The following is a 12,647-nucleotide window of genomic DNA, read 5'->3' on the forward strand; positions in this document are numbered from 1 at the left end:
GGATAAGACTCCTTTTCTGCAAGCATTAGAGCTGCACACTTATTGCAGCAGCCATTGTTTTCTGATCTCATACACATCCAAGCCCTAGAGCAATTCATGCTATTTTTTGTTGATTATGAGGACAAAGTTGTTACAAATGGAGAGGGGAGTTTTAAACCAGTTTCTGTCTTTCCCAGCCCTTGGGGTTTAGAGAGCATTTTTGATGAGGTGGCCAGCACCCAAAGCCCGCTCTCAATCCAAGTTATTAACAATGTTTGATTAGGTCTATTACAAAATGAATTATTTATTTGATAGACACAAATTTAAACAACATAAGACTTTAACAGATGACTAACTACACAGGATAAGCAAGGAACAGTACTAGCAGATAAACAATACAGCTTGAGAGTGAGGTCCCTGTACTACAGCTAGTGAAGAAATATTATAGATTAGGATTCAGTGCATCTTACCATCCAGTTTCTGATGGGGCATACACAGGACCCTTCCTCTCAGCTTCTGGAAAAGTATCCACAGCGATGCATCCAAACATCGTGGGAGAAGCCCTGAATATTTCCAGGGAGTGTGTAGGAGACTTCTGTCTCTGTGGAAATTTGTGTAGTTTTATATTGTGAAGTAGTGTCTTTTGGTCAATGATATTTAATTTTTATCTCTCTCTACATCTGCTCTCCAGAGCAAGGTGTTTATTCTCAGCTGGGGGTCTCAGCCCTCTTGGCACCAGGGATAACCCCCTGGGTTATCTCATCCATATGCAGCAGCTGAGGTGTTGACACAAAGGTGTGTCGTGAGAAGGAAAGGAAAAACTGATACAGACTTTAATGTTCACGGATGAGCACGTGCTATGTGCATTCCTGAGTGCCACCCATGTACCCTCGTTCAGCGCTGAGTGGCACTAATCAGAAGCTGTTGCTGCAGGCTATCAATGCCAGAGCTCAGCTCAAACCAGACACACAACTTTTGAAGATCTGGAATATGGAAAAAGTGGGAACTAGGACTTAATTTCCTAGCACATGATAAACCTTGCCTTGGGAAGCCAGAAGCAATCTAAGTCTCTGTCTCGTGTTGCAGTTCAATAAATTGCCTAAATAAATTCTTGATTCAAGAAACAACCTTTCATGCCAAGGCCTGTCACAAGTTAATTAAGTGGGATTAATTGCAGTGTGAGAATATCAGTGAGGCTGGAACTATTATATCTTTCAGGACAACTGGTGTTGTATATTTAGGATCTAGGTTTTAGAAGGCTGCTTCCCAAAATGCTCTGGGTGCTCTCAGAAGTAGTCCTTGGATGAGCTACTGTGTGCCAATCACAACTCATAAGGTGGCAAGCAGTTTGTGGGGAAATGTGGCACTGAATGTTACTGATCCACGGCCTGGGCAGAGAAACATCCTGGGAAGTACAAAACCCTATGGAGAATGGGTGGGGGGCAAGCAGTGCCTGAAGAGTGGCTGTGAGAGGGTTGAGCGAGCCCCAAGGGCACAAGAGGGCAAACCTCTGCCAAGGAGACACTGGTGAGAGCAGCTCATCATTGCTGTGAGCACCCTGGCCTCTCTGAGCTCACCTGTCCACCCAACAACTCACCAAGCTCACAGCTCATCAAGTCAGCCAGGCTGCACACAGGCACAGGAGGAACATTTGCCATAACCAAAGGCTTTAAACACAGCTTAGGAAAAATGCTTGCAGCCTACCTTTCAGAGGAAATAAGTCCTTTTGTCCACTGACTAATTGAAGTGTGCAGAAGAGATGGGTCCCTTCAGTTCAGGAGACTTCTGTCCCTTGACAGACTTGCACAGAAATGTGCATTTATCACATGTTCCCTCTGTGTAGTATTTTCTGGCAATGTTTCTTGGAGTCTCCAGGACGAGACCTGGAGATGTGCACACCACAGATGTGCAGGGATGTGCACACCACGGACACCAGGGATGTGCACACCACGGACTGGGGACTCCTGTTACAGAAGAGTCCACAGCTCAGAGGATATTAGACAATGGGCCTGCATTGTTGGCCTGGTAGGGCTCATCTGTTCCTCTTTCCAGCTTAATTTTCTTGCAGTGGTTCCTTCAACTGGATTTATGCAGTTCCTTTATCTTTGATATACTATATAAACAGAAAAATCTGCAAAAATGTAAACTTCTTTTTAAAATCACATCTTCCCGGTGTGCAGCATTACACCTCTGGGACTGCAGTAACAGTCAGCAGTGGCCAAAAAAATCAGAGGTTTGAAGGAGAAATCCAGCCTCTCCCTCCCATTGACCTTGAATGTTCCACCTTTTCCCTCTTCCTACCACACTGAGATAGTCACTGTGGGAATCACAGTCCATCGATGTTCAGAGCAACATCTCACTGCTGAATTCATTGGGCTGCAAAATCCCATTAGTTTCAGCCCTATAAAAAGTAGACTTTAAAGTATAGTAGATATAATAAAATTTCAGTGGTATTGTAAAAATGCATTACTCTTTCAAAAAAATACATTAAGTGTCCGAACATCTACAAAAAATTCTCCATGAATCCTCTGCTTTTAGTTCCTGCCTATAGGGCTGAAGCTCTCAATTTATGAAATGCACACTGCCTGTCTTCATTTAAGTCATGGTATTCACCCCAGTGCACCTGCCTTGGGTGCACTGAAGCAACAGGATCTTGTTTTGTGGTGCCTAATAGGGAGAAGAGAGTGTGTATGGGTGGAAAATGCTGCTTGACTATCCCAGCCTGTCTGGCTTGCACAGACACCTGTGGTGGAGAGATGCACTGGCAGCACAGTGTCAGCCAGTAAAGGAATAGGGAGAGTTTTTTGCTGGTGCCAGCACCAATTAAAAACGGAAAAACCTTTGCCTTTGCCATCCTCCCACAGTTTCTACAGCAAGGCAAAAGTACAGTAACACTGTGTAACTTCCTCTCTATTACTAGCTTTGTGTGGCAATACATTTTTAGCTTTTCAGCAACAGCAGGGTAAGTCATGTTGGTGCTTCTTAGTTTTCAGCACATAAACTCGTGGGAAAGCATCAGGGAAAATTATCTTTCTTAAATTCTTTCTATTTTGTGAAAAACACATAAATTCCTACTCCTCAGCAATGGTGGCAGTGTGTCACTAGGACAAGCTATTTTTGTACCCTTTCTTTATTTTTTTCCTAGCATTCAACTAAGCTCAACAATTTAATTCTGGTGATGACTTCAAGAGCCCCAACACCACCGAGGCTATCCCTCTGCTCTCAGTGTGTGGAGATAGTGGTGTGTCACCAAAGGACTCAGAGATTGTATGGGCATCACTAAGGTCAGGAAACTTTGCAGAATACTGTTTTTTTCAGTGCTGGGGAGTCATTCCTTCTGATGAAATGAAATTATCATAAAGTTTAAAAGACAAGAATTTTCAGGCTTGTTTATGTGCTTGTGGTCATGGGGATTTTCCAAGTTTCTCTCAATAAAACTGTAACCTTTTCTAATTTATACCCTGTTTCCTTCATGGTTGAGCCAGTAGCTTTGAAGGCCAGGGCAATGCTAAAGGTTTCCTTGTACATAACGCTTGTGCACAACCTTGGTCTCATGCTCTAGGAGACAAAATTTCCTGCTGTTACCCTAAGGTATGGTTTCTGCTTCTAGAGCTAGCCAGTGTAACCTTGGGCATTTGAGAACTTTTCTCCAAAAATGAACTCCCAGAAACATCAAAAACATTACCCAAAAAATAAGAACTCTGGCTAAGATCCAAAGTATAAAAACCCTGCTCACATTTTTTACTAAATTTCTCTGTTAGGTTTATCTAAGATATTGGCAGGCAAAAGCAGCCAGACTGGCAGTCTGATTGCAATACTGACATCTCATGGCTAAAAGAAGAAGTTGCTACCTTTCTTTCTTTTTCTCCTCATTCCTCCTCCATCTTCCTCTCCTTCGTCACCTGAAAAGTATCCATTTCCATAAGTGCCACATTGCTGTGAAAGTACAGAGTATTACACCCAAATGGTAGGTCACACACATTTGCACAGTCACACTTCAGTGCGACTGGAACCCTCATTCACTTCAAAAAAAAAGCCAGGAATTTGGCTTCTTTCTTCTGAATCTGGATTTCTACAGGTGGTGTAAAAGTGGCACCAGCAAGCGAAATGCATATGATTTCTTTGAATGCCCCTTACACTGCTTACATAGCATTTCTTTGCAGCCTCTTCCCCAAACTCTAAGGCTGCCAAGAAACAAATTTCTGGGGAAGCATGGAAGCTGTTGCAGGGTTCTTCAGAGAGAGCACATAGAAGCTCTAAATGTGTTTTCCCACCTGTGATGCATTTCCTTTCTGAAAATACATTGTAATACTTTTATTTCCAATCCCAGCAGTGAAGGTGAATGAGCCCCTGGAGGACTTCTATATCACCATGAAGAAAACAGATGGATCTGACTTTGTAGCCACATCATTCTGCACTATCCATCTAGGCTTGGATCAGATCCTCAGGAATGCCACTGGCAGCTCTCTCCACCACCAGCTACACCTTCAGCTCTTCCACGAGAAAACTGAAGAGTAAGCCTGAGGTCTTGAGCAAGACATGTCTGATGACTGTTCCCACAGTGTCTACTCCTTCCTTGTTGATGAGGAGAGGCGTGGAGGATAAGATGCTGCGAGGTGACAGCCCCACAGCCCTGCTCTCCAGGGGGAAATACTGCAGCCAGGACCTGAACATGCAGACCTTGCAGGAGAAGGCAGGCAGAGAGTCTGATGACATTGAATTGCTGAGAGACTCCCAGAACAGGTTATTTTTTGCCAGAATGGTAGCAGGAGGCAAGAAAAGAGGCATGGGCTGTTATGGCTGGATCCCCCACGAGCACAAGCTCTGCCCAGAGTGCCTTCTCTACCAGCACATGTGCATACAAGAAAGGCAAGTCACCCCTGCCTGGTGGTTTGGCAGCAGGTCAGAGGCATGAGGAATGTCTGGGTGGGGATATGCTCCCTCAGAGCTGTCATCTTCAAGCTGGTGAAGAAACCTGGAGCACTGTGAAAACTTTACTTTTGTTTCCTTCACTAAAGGTTTCCAGGAAGTTTTTCCATCTTAGCATCTAAGACAGAGCAACTCTGCCCTCTGTCTGCTCTCAGCATCCAGCATCCCAAGCAGTCTCTAGGATGACGTGAACAAGTTTAGCTGCTTTCAAACAAGAGAAAAAAGTGGAATGACAGGACAGGGAAGAGGAAGGCAGAACATGCTGAGGGCCCATTCTTGGGATGAATACTGATTTTTTTCTGAAGAGCTGGGGAGCAGTGGTCTCCTTCATCACTACCAGGTCTGGTGCAGAGCTTTTTCTTCACTGGAGGCAGGTAACATGTATATGATGGATTTTCCTCCCCAGTAAGCATAGCTAGGAGAAAGGAGACTGAGTTTTGGGGACCAAGAACCCCTGAAGCTTAGGTGCCTATGCTTTCAGAGCCACTGTACAAAAATTACTTTCTTGTGAATCGTATCTTTTAATGGTTCACAGCTTTGTAAGCTTGTTTGGCATACTGTAAATACAGTTATTTTTCATTACCTGATCATTTACACTACATCTGTAGGCACTGATATAAACTACTACTGGTTTACCAATTAATAAACAAAGACATGGAATTAATTAGCAAATTAATAGCAGACAAAAAATAGCATCACCAAAGAACAGCATTTTCGGTCAGTCATGTATAAATGGTGAACACTTAAATTTAAAAAAAAAACAGTTTGGGGCTGACCAGGTTTTGAGACATTTTAAGAGGGGCATGTATCAGAAGTCAAATTCTTGGTCTGACACCCAAATGATGTAATTTTCAAAAATTCGTGATCAGGTATAAAAATAATTGCCCTGAACTTCTACAGCTATGGTCCACAAGAGGCTTGGTCCACTTTCTCTTGAGAGGAAAACTTTATTTCAGCTGGAGCTGTGACAAGCCTTTAAGTCACAAACCAAGACAACCTGGAAGACAGCACAGAGCTGAGGTATTTGATGTGCACAAGTATTTGATGTGCAATCAGCTTCTGTTCCACTAGAAAGGTATGGCTGGGTTTTTATCTATCCTATTGCGGTGCTGTGAGAGGACTGGTGAGGTTTACCATGCCCACTATACAGACATTGACTGTTCTAGTTCCGTGTAACACATCTCCCCTGCCACATCAGAATAAAGCAGAACACTATGGCATAATTGTTGATCATCATCTGACTACTAATGAGATGAAAATGTTTCAATAGATATCCTTGCAACTGGAATCTTTAACTCAACTGGAACCAGTAAGATGATTACTCCTTCATCTGAGTTCTGAATTTTTTTCAATTCTAAGTCCAGTCCCTAAATGCAAAATAATTAAGGACACAATTCCCACCCATTATGTGAATTATGAATGCAGGAAAGTTAACACTTGCTGGTAAAAAAGCGTTATATGTCATATCAGTAAGAGCCCTAGCTGTGATTCAGTGTTTTGCTTTGTTCTTCATGGTCTTGGTTTTGAAAAGCTGACATATTTATAGAGATCTGCAAGGTGTATTTTGTTACTTGCTGTAAATATTACTTATGGGGATATTTCTGAAATCAATTTGATTGTCAAAGAGAAGCCTGTAATTTTCACTATAGCGTATGCATTAGGAAATCCCATAGGTAGATCTCCTGTCACTTGAAACCGTTTCAATATTGTAGGAAATAGCTGACAGAAAAGAAAAACATAGATAAGAGTCAGGGAGGGGGAAGGAGACCTAGCACTGGCTTTCATTGCAGTATCAAAAGCAAGAAAGAAATCTACAGTGATGTATCTACGTGAACCTATAATAGCACATTTATGTGGAATGCACAATGTATACTGAACACACATTGCAGAACTGGGAGGCAGGGAATTGCTGTCTGACAGAGATTTATGTCCTCTGAGTGAGGGAAAAGCCCTGCATGAATTCTGCATGTGAACTACTGAGAGGAGATAAAACCTTCTCCAGTTTGGCATTATGCTTGTCCTGACCATGCATAAAAATATTCACTAGCACAGAATAGGCATTTCCCTGACACATCTTTCTCAACCTCCCTCTTTGGAACTGATTCTCTTTAGACAGGCATTGTCTTCATTGGTTTGGACAAAACCAACCTTATTACCTTGAGGGTCAGGCTCTCAACTGTGTGAAACTGTGGGTCTGCTTGGGTTCCAATTGTTTTTTCACCATTCATCCTAAGGGAATGAGCTCCAGTCAGACTGAGAGCGCTGCCTTTGCAAGCATGAATCCAGGCACTTTCCTGTGCTGTGGAGGTCAGGTCACATTCCAGGCTTGGACAGAGCAGAACACAGACTGCCCCTGTGTGGTAAACTTACCTCTGGGGTTTCTGGTTCCCTTCTCAGATGGTCTGAGAAGCACCAGCACAGGGTAATACTATTTTGAAGTCCCAAGTCCTCCCTTGGAAAGTGAGAACTAAAGCCTCACTGGGCTCTAATTATCATCTTGCATTTAAGATGACATTTGCACTTCCCAGCACTGAGCTGGAGTGTGAGGCTGTCTCAGGGGAGCAGAGAATAAGAACTCACGAGAGCTAAAAGGACTGAGGTGCTCCCACATGCACAGCACAAACCTGTGTTCCAAGACAGCACTGGCAACTCATCTTGCAGCTCCATGGCCCAAGAAACATTTTTCCAGTCATCACTCATCTGCTTTACCCTCTTTTTCTGACCCTTACAGTCTGGTGGCAGAAATAAGTTTCTGGGAGGACTGTGCCAATCAATTGCCTTCCACTGGGTCAGAGCCTGAGGACGTGGCAAACTGACCACACGTGATATGCTGGTGGTCTCTGTGGGTTAAAGCAGAGGAGCCTTATATCCCCTTACCTTAACCTGTCCCCTTAGAGAGCTCTGGACTGAGATGGCTCAATGTGCACTTTATCAGGTGCTGTTGTTGCTTACCTAGTCTTTGCCAAAATCAGGCAAAGATTCCCGCACTCGTGTCATCAGGCTTCTGCTCAGGCCAGAATCAGCCAGCATTTCATTTGACTCAGCTTGCTACACTCTAGACAATCTATGTCACTCTTCAATAATAATAGAACTGTTTAAGTGCTGCAAAAAGACCCCAACTTCCTCATCAATGATTCTGAGTACTTCAGGGTGATGCTGAGCTATCCAATAGCGTCATGACCTTTCTCAGCTGAACATACTCTGAGGGTTCCCAGAAGTAACTTTCTGATCCTAATCTTGCTTGCATCTGTCAAAAAAGCGTTTACATCTTGTTTATACTGAAATAGAGCTTCATTAAAGCACACTTGCTGTGGAATAATCAAGTAGCTCAGGTAAGGGATATTGCAAGGAAGGAACACTAATGGGAGGGAAGGAAGGAAGAAGTGGAGCTAGAGAAGCATCACAGTGTAACTGAGAGAAATGAATGTGTCTAGCAGAGGGAAAAAATGGTAACTGACAGGGTAACCACAGAAAGTTTTAAGAAATTGCTGACAAGACTTACAAAGGACCAAAAGGGCATAAAACCAGGCCAGCTAGAATTACAGACCACATTACTGTGGAAAGGCAAAAAAGTAATAATCACAGAAACAAGAATCACCATGTTTCCTGTCAGCTTTAGGGTTCTGCTGCTGTACTGAGTTGTCTTCAGCCATGCTGAGGGAAGCAATATGCTGACTTAAGACATAGAGGATATCACTGAGATGGGGTTTTGGATAAGCAAAAATGTATTAGGTTTTAGATTTTCCACTCTTGGTTGAATATCACCAGCTATCCTTAACATATGTCTGTATCACCAGAAAACTGTGGTGAATGCTGCTGGACTCACAATTTCCTATGTACTGCAGGGATCAAGACATCCTACTGACATCTCTGAAACCTTGCCACTGGGTTTATCACTGGAATAAGGTACAAAGGAGCATGGGGGACCATTTCCATTACTATAAATGGAAATTTTTTTTTTGTAATTGCTCTAGCACTGCTTGGCTGAAGGGAAGATCAGTACCAAAGGCCAAATGAGCAGTTGTTTGTACCTATTAATGACTTCCTGTGCTTAGGAACCTGTCTTATGTCAGTACACTGCTGTGTCATGTGAACAGCAAACCCATCAAAAAAAGACGGACAGGTTAAGCAGGCTTGTTTGCTGACAGAGCAAACTGACCAGTTCAAGGTATTACATTGAAAGTGATTAGGCCTGAATCTGACAAAGCCAATCTGCGTGAGAGGGAGACTGGGACACATACACAGGCCCAGCTCAGAGGGAAAAGTCAGCCTTTGCAAACTCAAAGTCCAGGGAAGCAGGCTATGCTTAGAATGAGTAGCTTGAAACCAACCCATCATTTAGATGGGACATAAATCCCCCCTTACAGAGACTACCAGGGGTGCTGGCAAGGCAGCCAGTCCTACACAGGCCAGTGCACAACATTTTGTTTTCTGAGGACAAACAAGCCCTTTGCTGGGCAGAGCTTGAGAACATGACTCTTGGTGTGTCTCTTCTGGACAGGCTGTAAACACCCAGTCCTTCTGACCCATCCCAGTTGTCAGCCAGCTGTGCAGTCTTGCTGGCAGAGAAATATCGAGACAGCAGCTTTGGCTTGGGCCTACATTGGACATTCCCACTTCCACAAGTGGGCACTGACTGACAGGTGGAGAAAATCTACAGTCATCCAGGCAGAGAGATGCTCTAACATACTTAGGGCATGCAGTGATGGCTAAACCCCAGCATAATGGGAAACTTTATCTGGTCACTGTTGCAAACAACAAAGCACAAGAAAGAAAGCTCTTTCCAAACACAGAGTGTAACATTACTATTTTGGTTTCCATCTCTCCTACTCAAAATTTTAAACAGAAAAGGCCCAGACTCTGACTTACTTTGTTGTCTTCACCATCTGAAAAAGAAAACCAAACCAAAGCTAAAGCACTAGCTATTAGTGAAAGCAAAGATAAACCAGAAAGCAAAGAGCTCTGTGTCTCCTGGCATGGGGTGATGAACCAGCTGCTGGTGTGGGATGCAGAGCAATAGTCTCCAGATGATGCCTCACACTATCTGACTAACCAGGAGCTAATCCTGACAATTCCACTGGCTTTCTGTATACCTGCAGGCATTGGAACCCCTTAGCATTTTTCTTCATCTGCAAAAATGGAGGTAACAGAAACATAGTTTGCCTCATGCGAGGATTCAAATAACACACTGAAAAAGCCTATGAAGATGTAAAGATGTCTGTAAATCTACACATATTTTTTACAATGAGACATCTTTCCCTACTGAAGTTTATGCAACACCACCCAGTCATATAATATGCTGATATGTGCAACATATGTGTATAGTGAAGGTGGCATGTAAGCTTGTGATTTGTACATTCCAGGTAGATTCTGAACAACTTTCAGACCTTATCTACAAAATCTTCATGAAAAAAGAAGCATCCACTGACACCAAAGTATCCAGATTAGAGGCCTTAAAGAGAACAGATTGAGAACTATGTCACCACCTTTCATAATTCAATACCTGAATGACCCTGGCAGAGGGCAATAGCTGAGGAAAGTAATTTCCTCACCAGTAGTTTAACATAATTTTTCATAATGTCTCACTGAAATAATCAACCTTTCTCTATTTAATCTATTAAACTTTCTCTCTAAAAAACGTGTATTCAAGGAAGGAATGTAAAGATCATTTTCCCAGAAACATTTATCATTTGGTTCCTTCTATGAGTGGAAGAACTAGGAAACAGGACAACGTTGTCTTTGTAAAATACCTGGGTTGTGCTCTGTGCTTCCAATAAATGCACAAACTCACCGAGCAAGCTATTAACCGAACAGCATGTGAAAACTACTTCACTGATTAGTTGCCAAAGTTGCCATTCACTACAGAAAGCCCTGTATTTTAGCCCTCCAGACGTGTTTCAGAACACACTGATTACCAGACTTTCCAGACACAACAGCGTTACTGGCAGGTGCTACAGAATTTTCCCTGTGTGTTAGCAAAACATAAATCAGGCACACAGAGCTCTGGACAGGTGGACTTTCCCAGCTGGGTGTCAGACAATCCTTCCCCCATTCTCCACCTCCTCCTTCAGAGGTGTCTGTGCACACAGACCATCCAGCAGACCAGCTGGCTTCTGGTAATTTTTCCCTTAGGATTCATGTGCCCATATGTTCCCCAAAACATGGGGATCAGCTTCAGTTTCAGCAGAAGGACTGATTGACCGTCCTTCAAGAAGGCTTGCTATTTGAGCTGATTTGTCAGGAGGAATTGTCACTGCTATAAATTTGGCCATCAGGAATCATCCAGCTGCTTTCTCAGCCATTCTCCTGATTTTGAATGAATTAGCTACCATAATGCTTAAGAGGATGCACTGAGATAGTCACTGCCTGCTCATGTCTGTGATCACATACTACACTGTTCCTGGCTCATTCCCTCCTTCAGCCCTTGTGCTCTCCCCCTAAAACCCTGCAGATTCTGTAAGAGAAGCCATAAAAGCTGTGCACTTCTAAGGTGCCATTGTCTGCATTTCCCTCCATCAGTTCAAGCTCATGTTCCCTGTAAACTGGTTGATAATTGACACTCTCCTCTTCTCTGAGGAGGCTGAGCAAAACCTGGCCTCCTCATGCATTTCTTCAAGGTTTGGGTTGGAGCACTAACTTCTCGGCTATGCAGCAAGATGGTAAGTGACCTCTAGCCTTTAAATTACAAAGGTGATTTAATAAAATCACCTAGAGCCATCCAAAGTGTGTATCTCAGACAAGGATCCTTGAACAGTGGTCATGAACAGTGCTACCCAGCTGTGCCCACAGGACTAGAAAACTACAGGTGGCTTGACCATTGCTGAAAGCACATGAAGGCAAAAACAGTATTTATCAATTTTGGAAATTGAGCACATCAAAGCAATTAGGAAGATCTAAGCAAGCTGACCCAGGGGCTGTAATTTCTTTCCACTAGTGCATTGCACTGAGTATTTTGTGTTCTGATATAAATTCAAACACATCATCAGGTATTATTTATCAGTTTCACACCAGTGCTTCTAGGAATTCAGCAGAATGAAAATACTAAGGAAAAAGGGAGAGTAAAACCACATATGGTAGGAAATCACACATGGTTTTACAGGCCAAGCTTTTTGAGTTAAACCAGAGCATTTTCCAGAGGCTTTTGTGGTCGGGAAATGCTGGGTGACTTTGGAAAACAAAGATGTGAAAACTTGTCTAGGGGAAGAAAAAGATGACAGAGCTAAGAAACAAGCTGTGGTTCAGTTCTTTTAGTGCTTCTGTACATCTTTGATCCCTTTACCTCATCTGTTCTTGAGAGATTACAACTCTGCCATCACTTTGAAAAATCTGATCTCACGATGCCCAGTCTGTGAGCTGCTTCCACCCCACCATTCAGCTCTGACACAGACACTACACCAACCTGTGGTGAGTGGAAAAGCCAATTTCTATTGTAGCAAATTAAATAAAAATTACTTGAGTCATGCGTGTTGAGGTACACAGGCCAGCACTGTATTACAGGCCTTCAGTTTTCATCTGACCAACTTAGTGGCTACTGCTAGGAGCAACACATCCCAGACACTTCCTGGTTCACATGTATTCTAACTGGTAATAGTTTGAATTTGAATGTGTAGTTCCAAGAGGAGAAAGGGTTTTGCTGAAGTTACTGTATAGGGATAGATTAATGTATCCAATACTGATTAATAGTAGGAAAGAAAGAGTGGCAAGACACACTAATGCATCTGACAGTAAGTGCTTGAGTC

This window comes from Zonotrichia albicollis, chromosome Z (genome assembly GCF_047830755.1).
Source record: "Zonotrichia albicollis isolate bZonAlb1 chromosome Z, bZonAlb1.hap1, whole genome shotgun sequence".
Lineage (NCBI taxonomy): Eukaryota > Metazoa > Chordata > Aves > Passeriformes > Passerellidae > Zonotrichia > Zonotrichia albicollis.